Raw genomic sequence first — 11,446 nt, 5'->3', positions numbered from 1 at the left:
AAGCTAGTTTGATGTAATTAAAAACCTTTTGACCTTCTTTTGAATTTTTACCTTTTGACTTACTTTTGGCTTAGTCTTTGAATTTGCACTTTCTTTGAGCTTTCTTGAGAGACTTGTCCGAGCACCAAGAGGATCAAGGGAGAATTGATTGATCTCCTTCCTCATTCTTACTTGGGCAATTCTACTCTTCTGTTTTTGAGTTTTGGGTGTGTGAAATTGAGGAAATTCTGTCTCAATTCCCATTCAAACTCTTTTCAATTTGTTTTCTGCAGAATTGAATCTGATTTCTGTTCTTCTACTACTTTCTCTTCTAATTATTGTCAATTGCTTTGTTAACTTGGATCTAGGAAGGCAAATAGAGATCTAGGCTCTGCTACCTAGTCTCTTGAGACCTGAGACCCAATTTTACTTTTGGTTCTTCTGTGAACCTCTGCTACATTTTATTTTCTTTCTGTTTGAATGCTATTTGCTTCTGATTCAATTTCTGCTCAATCAATTGCTGCAATTTACTTCTTCTTTGTTTGGATCCTGCAATCCCATTCCTCAATTCCCTTTTACTTTCTAGCAATTTAACTTTCTTGCCATTTAAGTTACTGCAGTTTATGTTTCTTGCACTTTAAGTTTCAGTCATTTACTTTCTTGTTCTTTAAGATTCTGCAAATTTTACTTTCCTGTTCTTTAATTTACTGCAAATTCCCTTCCCCCTTTACATTTACTGTCATTTACTTCCTGTTAAACACAAATCACTCAACCAATACTTGATTCGCTTGACTAAATCACCCACTAAACTAAAATTGCTCAATCCTTCAATCCCTGTGGGATCGACCTCACTCATGTGAGTTATTATTACTTGATGCGACCCGGTACACTTGCCGGTGAGTTTTGTGTTGGATCATTTTCCACACATCAGTGTCTCTGCTGAAGCATATCACCTGATGTTGTTTCCATTCTCTATGAGAGACTGAGCCAAGCAGTGGCTTGAAACTCAACCGAAGGAGTTCATTGCAACATAGGATGATTTAGTCAATAAATTCTTAACCAAAATTTTCCCACCATAGAGGTTGACAAAGATAAGACATGATTTCCAAACTTTCACTTAGAAAGATGGAGAATTCTTCAATGAAGCTTGGAAAATGTACAAAGAAATGGTGAGAAAGTGCCCCCAATATATGTTTACTGATTGGGTGCAACTCCAAATCTTCTATGATGGACTCACCCCCACTTCTATGAATTTATTGGATTCCTCAGCTGGAGAATCCATGCATATGAAGACCACTGAAGAAGCCTTAGATTTGATTGAGATTGTGGCCAATAATCAGTATTTGTACTCCTTTGAAAGAAAAATGAAGAGAGGTGTGATGGAGTTGGATACTTAGGACACTCTTTTGGCACAAAATAGAGCTATGTCTCAACAAATCAGTACAATCAACAAGCAAATAGGACATTTACAAGTTTCTGCCATAGCAACACAAGGCCTCACCTATGAGGACCATCAAAGTGAAACTTCTGAGCTTTTCAATCGAGATCACCCCCCTATTAAGCAAGTTAACTATATGGAAAATTTCTTTAGACCACACAATGACCCTTATTCTAACACCTACAACCTAGATGGAGGAACTACCTTAACCTTGGCTGGGAGAATCAAAACCACAATCAAAGAACCAACAACTTCAATACCCTCCACAATCCTCACCTATCCCAGAAACCTCATACACTACCACCACAAAACCCACAAAGACCAAAGAAGTACCACTTTCATGGAAGAAACCTCTAATTTTTTGCAAGAAATCGGAGCCACTTTTGAGAACCAAGAGGCCTCCATCAAGAACCTAGAAGTGTAAGTGGATCAACATGCAATACAATTTGTTGAAAAACCCACAAATGGTTTTTCGAGTGACACAATTCCAAATTCCAGGGAAGAGTCAAATGCTATTAATTTGAGAAGCGGAACGATAGTGGAAAAATAAGCCTTGGAGGATACCAACAACAAGCAATCTCAGAAAGAAAATAAGGACTCCACTCGAGAGGATGCACAAGCCTCTGATTCTCCAATTCCATCTCAAAAATGTAAAGCCTCGGTCTTATGGTCTTATAAGACAACGCCGCAATCTTCTACCAAGGAGACACCTTTCCGGCTCACTTACATCTTGGATGCCATCATTCCAGTATAGATAGGACAACCCAGTCCAAGGTTGCTATTGGGAGGAAGTGATGAGGCAATTGAAAAAAAACCTGTTAGATAAAACCAGGACAATGGCCCATTTATCGAAAGCAGTGCTAAAGTAGAGATTGGCACTACGCTACAACTGCAAGGTTCATAACAGAAGATTTGAAGAGGGAGACCTGGTATTGTGATGTAACGACATCAGTCCACCAACCCCAGGGGAATGGAAGTGCTCCCCCAATTGGGAAGGACCTTACAGGGTAAAGAACGTGTAAGGCAAAGGTACATACAAGCTCAAACGACTACACGAGAAGGAGATACCAAAGACTTGGAATGCGGCGAACCTCAGAAGATTCAACTCCTTAGTTGTAGACAGTCTCCCGATTACTCGCCGACTACCGGTCACAATTTGGTTACCTTTCTTTCTCGAGTTCATTTCATACCTTGTGTTCATTTTTATTTACTTTGTTTTAATCTTGCAACCTACTTGTACTATCACGACATATGAAAGAAGGGGTACTCTCTCCTCTTCTCATTAGCTCGAAACGGCAGCAATGGATTTTGATGAGACTCGTTTTTTGCAATTGTGTTAGAATTTTTTGTTTGAAAATTATTAACAAGTTATGAGTACGACATCTTGGGACTGAACACCCTAGGAGTCCCTGCACAAAGGCACAGGGATATCCATCGAGATACATCTAAACAGCCAAGTAAACAAATGATATGCGAGTAAATGAGCAAAATCATACATAAAAATAACCAAAGTCTTAAACCTAAAGATCTCACAAATCAACAGTTCAGAAGGGCAACACACTGGCCCAACAACAAAATAGTTAAAAATTATGAGTCCAAAAGGGCATAACATTGGCCCAACAACAAAGAAAGTTCAACATTACAAATTTTATTACAAATTTTTTACTTCCTCGGTAGTCAACAATCTTGCTGTCTTAGATCATTTTGAAAGCACCAATAGCTGAGAGTCAAAGTCAGGGGCAAGCAATGAGACTTCGGCTTTGATCGCCTCCTCGGTAACAGCTACCGCGTCTTGGGCATCTTTAATAATCTCTTTGTTCATTTTCTTCATGTTTGTGACCTTAAGGCAAGCTGCGTTCCCTAATCCCATGGCCTCCACCAGCTCCTTTTCCAGTTCTTTGACCTTACCCTCGGTCGCTTTGGCCTGACCTTGAGTAGTGTTGAGCTTCTTCGAAAGAGAAAAGTCCCAATATATAAGACGCTGGATCTCATCGATTACCTCCTTCATCTTTTTCTCAACTTCGCTCAGTTTGGCCTCTAAGATCTCTCCTTTAGCCTTTAACTTGGTAATTTCACACTGGCCAATTGATGAGCGGATATTTTATATACTTTTTGGGGGTGTTTTTCACATAGTTTTTAGTAGGATCTAGCTACTTTTTAGTACATTTTTTATTAGTTTTCATGCAAAAATCACATTTCTGGACTTTACTACGAGTTTGTGTGCTTTTCTATGATTTTAGGTATTTTCTGGCTGAAATTGAGGGACTTAAGCAAAAATCTGATTTAGAGACTGAGAAAGAACTGCAGATGCTGTTGGATTCTGACCTCCCTGCACTCAAAATAGACTTTTTAGAGCAACATAATTCCAAATGGCACGCTCTCAATTGCGTTGGAAATTAGACATCTAGGGTTTTCAAAAATATATAATAGTTCATACTTTGACCAAGTTTAGACAACGAAAACTGGCATTCAATGCCAGCTTTCTGCCCTATTCTGGCATTAAACGCCAGAAACAAGTTACAATCCAGAGTTAAACACCAAAAACAGGTTACAAACTGGCGTTTACCTCCAAGAATATCCTATGCACGTGAAAGCTTCAATTCTCAGCCCCAGCACACACCAAGAGGGCCCCAGAAGTGGATTTCTGTACTATCTATCTTAGTTTACTCATTTTCTATAAACCTCGGTTACTAGTTTTGTATAAAAACTACTTTTAGAGATTTATTTTGTACCTCATGACATTTTACATCTAAATTTGTATCTTCTACGGCATGAGTCCCTAAACCCCATGGTTGGGGTGAGGAGCTCTGCTGTGTCTCGATGAATTAATGCAATTATTTCTATTTTCTATTCAATCACGCTTGTTTCTATTCTAAGATATTCATTTGCACTTCAACATGATGAATGTGATGATCCATGACACTCATCACCATTCTCAACCTATGAACGCATGCCTGACAACCACTTCCATTCTACCTTAGATTGAACAGGTTTCTCTTGGGTTCCTGGCTCACGAGTTTGACTGCCTCTTGATGAGCGGATAATTTATACGCTTTTTGGCATTATTTTTAGGTAATTTTCAATAGGATCTAGCTACTTTTAGGGATGTTTTCATTAGTTTTTATGCTAAATTCACATTTCTGGACTTTACTATCAGTTTGTGTGTTTTTCTGGGATTTCAGGTATTTTTTTGCTGAAATTGAGGGACCTGAGCAAAACTCTGATAAAAGGCTGACAAAGGACTACTGATGCTATTGGATTCTGACCTCCCTGCACTCGAAATAAATTTTCTGGAGCTACAGAACTCCAAATGACGCATTCTCAACGGCGTTGGAAAGTAGACATCCAGAGCTTTCCAGCAATATATAATTTTTAACGCCAGTTCCATGCTACATTCTGGAGTCAAACGCCAGAAACACATCACAAACCAAAGTTATAACTCCAAGAGAAGCCTATGCACGTGTAAAGCTCAAGCTCAACCCAAGCACACACCAAATGGGCCCCGGAAGTGGATTTCTGCACTAATTACTTACTTATGTAAACCCTAGTAGCTAGTCTAGTAAAAATAGAACATTTTATTATTGTATTAGACATCTTTGGATTATTTTTGGATTACATTATGATCCTTTGATCACGTTCATTGGGGCTGGCCTCTCAGCCATGCCTGAACCTTGATTACTTATGTATTTTCAACGGTGGAGTTTCTACACACCATAGATTAAGGGTGTGGAGCTCTGCTGTACCTCGAGTTTTAATGCAAAGTACTACTATTTTCTATTCAATTCATGCTTATTATTATTCTAAGATATTCGTTGCACTTCAATATGATGGATATGATGATCCATGACACTCATCATCATTCGTCCATATGAATGCGTGCTTGACAACCACTTCCATTCTACCTTAGACCGGGTGCATATCTCTTGGATTCCTTGATCAGAATCTTCGTGGTATAAGCTAGAATTGATGGCAGCATTCATGAGAATCCGGAAAGTCTAAACTTTGTCTATGGTATTCCGAGTAGGATTCAGGGATTGAATGACTGTGACGAGCTTCAAACTCGTGATTGTTGGGTGTGATGACAAACGCAAAAGAATCAATGGATTCTATTCCGACATTATTGAGAACCGACAGATGATTAGCCGTGCCATGACAGAGCATTTGGACCATTTTCACTGAGAGGATGGGATGTAGCCATTGACAACCTTGATGCCCTACATACAGCTTGCCATGAAAAGGAGTATGAAGGATTGAAAGTAAGAAAGCAGTATGTTGTAGAGATTCAACAAGGACAAAGCATCTCCATATACTTATCTGAAATTCCCGCCAATGATTTACATAAGTATTTCTATCTTTATTTTATGTTTTATTTATTAAAATTTCGAAAACTCCATAACCATTTGAATCCGCCTAATTGAGATTTACAAGATGACCATAGCTTGCTTCATACCAACAATCTCCGTGAGATCGACCCTTACTCACGTAAGGTTTATTACTTGGACGACCCAGTGCACTTGCTGGTTAGTTGTACGGAGTTGTGACGAAGTGTGATTCATGTTTGAGAGCGCCAAGTCATTGGAGCCATTGTTGATGATCACAATTTCGTGCACCAAGATTTTGGCGCCGTTGCCGGGGATTGTTCGAGTATGGACAACTGACGGTTCATCTTGTTGCTCAGATTAGGTAATTTTCTTTTCAAAAAAAAAGTTTTCAAAAATATTTCAAAAATTTTTTCTTTGTTTTCATTTTTCAAAAAAATAAATTTTTGAAAAAAAATCCAAAAAAATTAATAAAATCATAAAATTAAAAATATTTTTGTGTTTCTTATTTGAGTCTTGAGTCAATTTTTAAGTTTGGTGTCAATTGCATGTTTTAAAAACTTTTGCATTTTTCCAAAATTCATGCATGTGTTCTTCATTATCTTCAAGTTGTTCTTGATAAGTCTTCTTGTTTGATCTTTAAATTTTCTTGTTTTGTGTCTTTAGTTGTTTTTCATATGCACTTTTGCATTCATAGTGTCCAAGCATTAAAAAATTTTTAAGTTTGGTGTCTTGCATGTTTTTCTTTTCTTGAAAATTTTTCAAAAATAAGTCTTGATGTTCGTCTTGATCTTCAAAGTGTTCTTGGTGTTCATCTTGACATTCATAGTGTTCTTGCATGCATCATGTGTTTTGATTCATAATTTTCATATTGTGAGTCATTTTTGTTGTTTTTCTCTCTCATCATTAAAAATTCAAAATTCAAAAAATATCTTTTCCTTATTTTGCTCATAAATTTCGAAAATTTGGGTTGACTTAGTCAAAAAATTTTAAAACTTAGCTATTTCTTATAAGTCAAGTCAAATTTTCAAATTTAAAAATTTTATCTTTCCAAAATCTCTTTTAAAAATCAAATCTTTTTCATTTTTCTTATTAATTTTCGAAAATATTTAAAAATATTTTTTCAAAATTTTTTTCTTAATTTTATTTCAAATTTTCGAAACTTTACTAACAATTAATGTGATTGATTCAAAAATTTGAAGTTTGTTACTTTCTTGTTAAGAAAGGTTCAATCTTTAAATTCTAGAATCATATCTTTTAGTTTCTTGTTAGTCAAGTAATCAATTTTGATTTTAAAAATCAAATCTTTTTCAAAATATCTTTTCCATCATATCTTTTTAATTAAATCTTTTTCAATCATATCTTTTTATCTTTTTCAAAAAAATTTTGATTTCAAAATATCTTTTCTAACTTCTTATCTTCTCAAAATTGATTTTCAAATCTTTTTCAACTAACTAATTGACTTTTTGTTTGTTTCTTATCTTTTTCAAAACCACCTAACCACCTTTCTCTTTCTAATTTTCAAAAATCACTTCCCTCTTTTTCAAAAATTTTCTTAATTAATTAATTGTTTTAAATTTTAATTTTAATTGTTTTCTTCTCTTAATTTTCGAAAATCACTAACTTATTTTTCAAAATTTATTTTCAAATTTCTCCCTCTCTCATCTTCTTCTATTTATTCATTTATTTAGTAACACTTCTCTTCATCTCAAGAATTCGAACCTATCTTCCCCCTTGTGTTTGGATTCTTAACTCTTTTTCTTCTTCTATTCCTTTCTTCTTCCACTAACATAAAGGAATCTCTATACTGTGACATAGAGGATTCCTCTTCCTTTTCTATTCTCTTCTTTTTCATATGAGCAGGAACAAGGAAAAAGGCATTCTTGTTGAAGCTGATCCTGAACCTGAAAGGACTCTGAAGAGGAAACTGAGAGAAGCTAAAATACAACAATCCAGAGACAACCTTACTGAAATTTTCGAAGAAGAAAATGATATGGCAGCCGAACCCAACAACAATAATGCAAGGAGGATGCTTGGTGACTATACTACACCTACTTCCAAGTTTGATGGAAGAAGCATCTCAATCCCTGCCATTGGAGCAAACAATTTTGAGCTGAAACCTCAACTAGTTGCTCTAATGCAATAGAACTGCAAGTTTCATGGACTTTCATCAGAAGATCCCTACCAGTTTTTAACTAAGTTCTTGCAGATCTGTGAGACTGTTAAGACTAATGGAGTAGATCCTGAAGTCTACAGGCTCATGCTTTTTCCTTTTGCTGTAAGAGACAGAGCTAGAACATGGTTGGACTCACAACTTAAAGATAGCTTGGACTCATGGGATAAGCTGGTCACGGCCTTCTTGGCTAAGTTCTTTCCTCCTCAAAAGCTGAGCAAGCTTAGAGTGAATGTTCAGACCTTCAAACAAAAAGATGGTGAATTCCTCTATAAAGCTTGGGAAAGATACAAGTAGATGACCAAAAGGTGTCCTTCTGACATGCTTTCAGAATGGACCATTCCAGATATATTCTATTATGGTCTATCTGAGTTCTCTAAGATGTCACTGGACCATTCTACAGGTAGATCCATTCACCTAAAGAAAATGCCTGTAAAAGCTCAAGAACTTATTGACATGGTTGCAAATAATCAATTCATGTACACTTCTGAGAGGAATTCTGTGAATAATAGAACCCCTCAGAGGAAGGGAGTTCTTGAGATTAATGTTCTGAATGCCATATTAGCTTAGAACAAAATGTTGACTCAGCAAGTCAACATGATTTCTCAAAGTCTGAATGGATGGCAAAATGCATCCAACAGTACTAAAGAGGCATCTTCTGAAGAAGAAGCTTATGAAACTGAGAACCTGCAATAGAAGAGGTAAATTACATGGGTGAACCCTATGAAAACACCTATAATTCTTCATGAAGAAATCATCCAAATTTCTCATGGAAGGATCAACAAAAGCCTCAACAAGGCTTTAATAATGGTGGAAGAAATAGGCTCAGCAATAGCAAGCCATTTCCATTATCTTCTCAGCAACAGACAGAGAATTCTGAGCAGAGCACCTCTAACTTAACAAACATAGTCTCTGATCTGTATAAGGCCACTTTAAGTTTCATGAGTGAAACAAGGTCATCCATCAGAAATTTGGAGACACAAATGGACCAGCTGAGTAAGAAAGTCACTGAAAGCCCTCCTAGTACTCTCCCAAGTAATACTGAAGAGAATCCAAAAAGAGAGTGCAAGGCCATTGAGATAATCAACATGGCCGAACCTAGAGAGGAAGGAGAGGACGTGAATCCCAATGAGGAAGACCTCATGGGATGTCTCTCAAGCAAGAAGGAGTTCCTTATTGAGAACCCAAAGGAATCTGAAGGTCATATAGAGACCATAGAGATCCCATTAAACCTCCTTATGCCATTCATGAGCTCTGAAGACTATTCTTCCTTTAAAGAGGATGAAGATGTAACTGGAGAGCAAGTTGCTCAATATCTGGGAGCTATCATGAAATTGAATGCCAAGTTGTTTGGTAATGAGACTTGGGAAGATGAACCTCCCTTGCTCATTAGTGAACTAGATACATGGGTTTAGCAAACTTTACCTCAAAAGAAATAAGATACTGGTAAATTCTTAATATCCTGTACCATAGGCACCATGACCTTTAACAAGGCTCTTTGTGACCTAGGGTTAGGGATAAATCTTATGCCACTCTCTGTAATGGAGAAGCTGGGGATCATTGAGGTACAGCCTGCCACATTCTCATTATAGATGGCAGACAAGTTAGTAAGACAAGCTTATGGATTGGTAGAGGACGTGTTAGTAAAGGTTAAAGGCCTTTACATCCCTGCTGATTTCATAATCTTAGACAATGGGAAGGAGGAGGATGAATGCATCATCCTTGAAAGACCTTTCCTAGCCACAGCAGGAGCTGTGATTGATGTTGACAGAGGAGAGCTAGTCCTTCAATTGAATGGGGACTATCTTGTGTTTAAAATTCAAGGATACTCCTCTGCAACCATGGAGAGGAAGCATGAAAAGCTTCTCTCAATACAAAGTCAAACAAAGCCCCCACAATCGAACTCTAAGTTTGGTGTTGGGAGGCCACAGCCAAACTCTATGTTTGGTGTTGAATCCCCACATTCAAACTCTAAGTTTGGTGTTGGAAGTCTACAACATTGACCTGATAACCTGTGAGGCTCCATGAGAGCCCACTGTCAAGCTAAGTGACATTAAAGGAGCGCTTATTGGGAGGCAACCCAGATTTTTTTATCTAATTTTATTTTTTATTTTATTGTACTTTTGTGTTTTATTAGGATCATGATCATGTGGAGTCACAAAATAATTACTAAAATTAAAAACAGAATCAAAAATAGCAGAAGAAACAGCACACCTTGGAGGAAGGGCTTACTGGCATTTAAACGCTAGTAAGGAGCATCTGGCTGGCGTTTAACACCAGAACAGAGCATGGATCTGGTGTTGAATGCTAGAAACATGCAGCAATCTAGCATTTAAACGCTAGGATTGCACACTGAGGAAAGCTGGCGTTTAACGCCAGAAACATGCTGCAGACTGGCGTTGAACGCCCAAAACAAGCATGGAATTGGCGTTTAACGCCAGAAACAAGCATCAATCTGGCGTTAAACGCAGGATTGTATGCAGAGGGCGTTTTACATGCCTCATTGGTGCAGGGATGTAAATCCTTGACACCTCAGGATCTGTGGACCCCACAGGATCATCTCAGGATCTGTGGACCCCACAGGATCCCTACCTACCTCAACTCACCCTCTCTCTCTTTTTCACACAATCCAATAAACACTCTTCCCCATTACCTCTTCACCACTCACATCCATCATCTCTTTCCCACCCAAACCCACCCTACATAGCCGAATACACACCTCTCTCCCTCTCCTCCATATCCTCTTCTTCTTCTTCTTCTTCTATTCTTTCTTCTTTTGCTCGAGGGCGAGCAACATTCTACCTTTGGTATGGTAAAAGCATAGCTTTTTTTTTTCCATAACCATTGATGGCACCTAAGGCCAGAGAAACCTCAAGAAAGGGGAAAGGGAAGGCAATTCATTCCACCTCTAAGTCATGGGATATGGGGAGATTCATCTCAAGGGTCCAAAGCTCAGTAGTAGAGCATTTGACTACACATCAAGAGATCTCACTCATGGACCTCAACAAGAGCAGTAGGAATTCCCTCATCAAGAAATCCCTGAGATACCTCAGAGGATACATTTTTCTCCACATAATTATTGGGAGCAACTAAGGATAGGAGCACCAAAATCACTAGGGATCAAGCAACAATGGCAAGGAAGAGACATAGAGGAGCTCAAAAACATAGAGGACCTCAGACGCTCCATTGATCTTCAAGAGGGAGACACCACCCACACTAAGGTGGACTCATTCCTTAATCTTCTTGTCTATTTATTTGCTGTTTTTGTTTTTATGCTATATGTTCATCTATGTTTGTGTCTTTACTACATGATCATTAGTGTCTAGTAACTATGTCTTAAGGCTATGAATAATTCCATAAATCCTTCACCTCTCTTAAATGAAAAATGTTTCTAATTCAAAAGAACAAGAAGTACATGAGTTTTGAATTTATCCTTGAAATTAGTTTAATTATATTGATGTGGTGACAATACTTTTTGTTTTCTGAATGAATGCTTGAACATTTCATATTTTTTATCTTGTTGTTTATGAATGTGAA

General features: G+C 37.5%; 1 non-coding gene across 1 annotated transcript; it reads right to left on the bottom strand.

The window, feature by feature from the left end:
* Positions 1 to 1,067: 1,067 nt before the first annotated feature.
* On the bottom strand, positions 1,068 to 1,174 carry LOC112799402 (small nucleolar RNA R71). Its single transcript, XR_003200983.1, has one exon. It is a non-coding gene; the product is annotated as a small nucleolar RNA R71 (small nucleolar RNA).
* Between the last annotated feature and the right edge of the window lie 10,272 nt (positions 1,175 to 11,446).

This window comes from Arachis hypogaea, chromosome 4 (genome assembly GCF_003086295.3).
Source record: "Arachis hypogaea cultivar Tifrunner chromosome 4, arahy.Tifrunner.gnm2.J5K5, whole genome shotgun sequence".
In the NCBI taxonomy this organism is placed as follows: Eukaryota; Viridiplantae; Streptophyta; class Magnoliopsida; order Fabales; family Fabaceae; genus Arachis; species Arachis hypogaea.
Note: the sequence above shows the minus strand (reverse complement) of the source record. Positions and strands in the feature narration are given on the sequence as shown.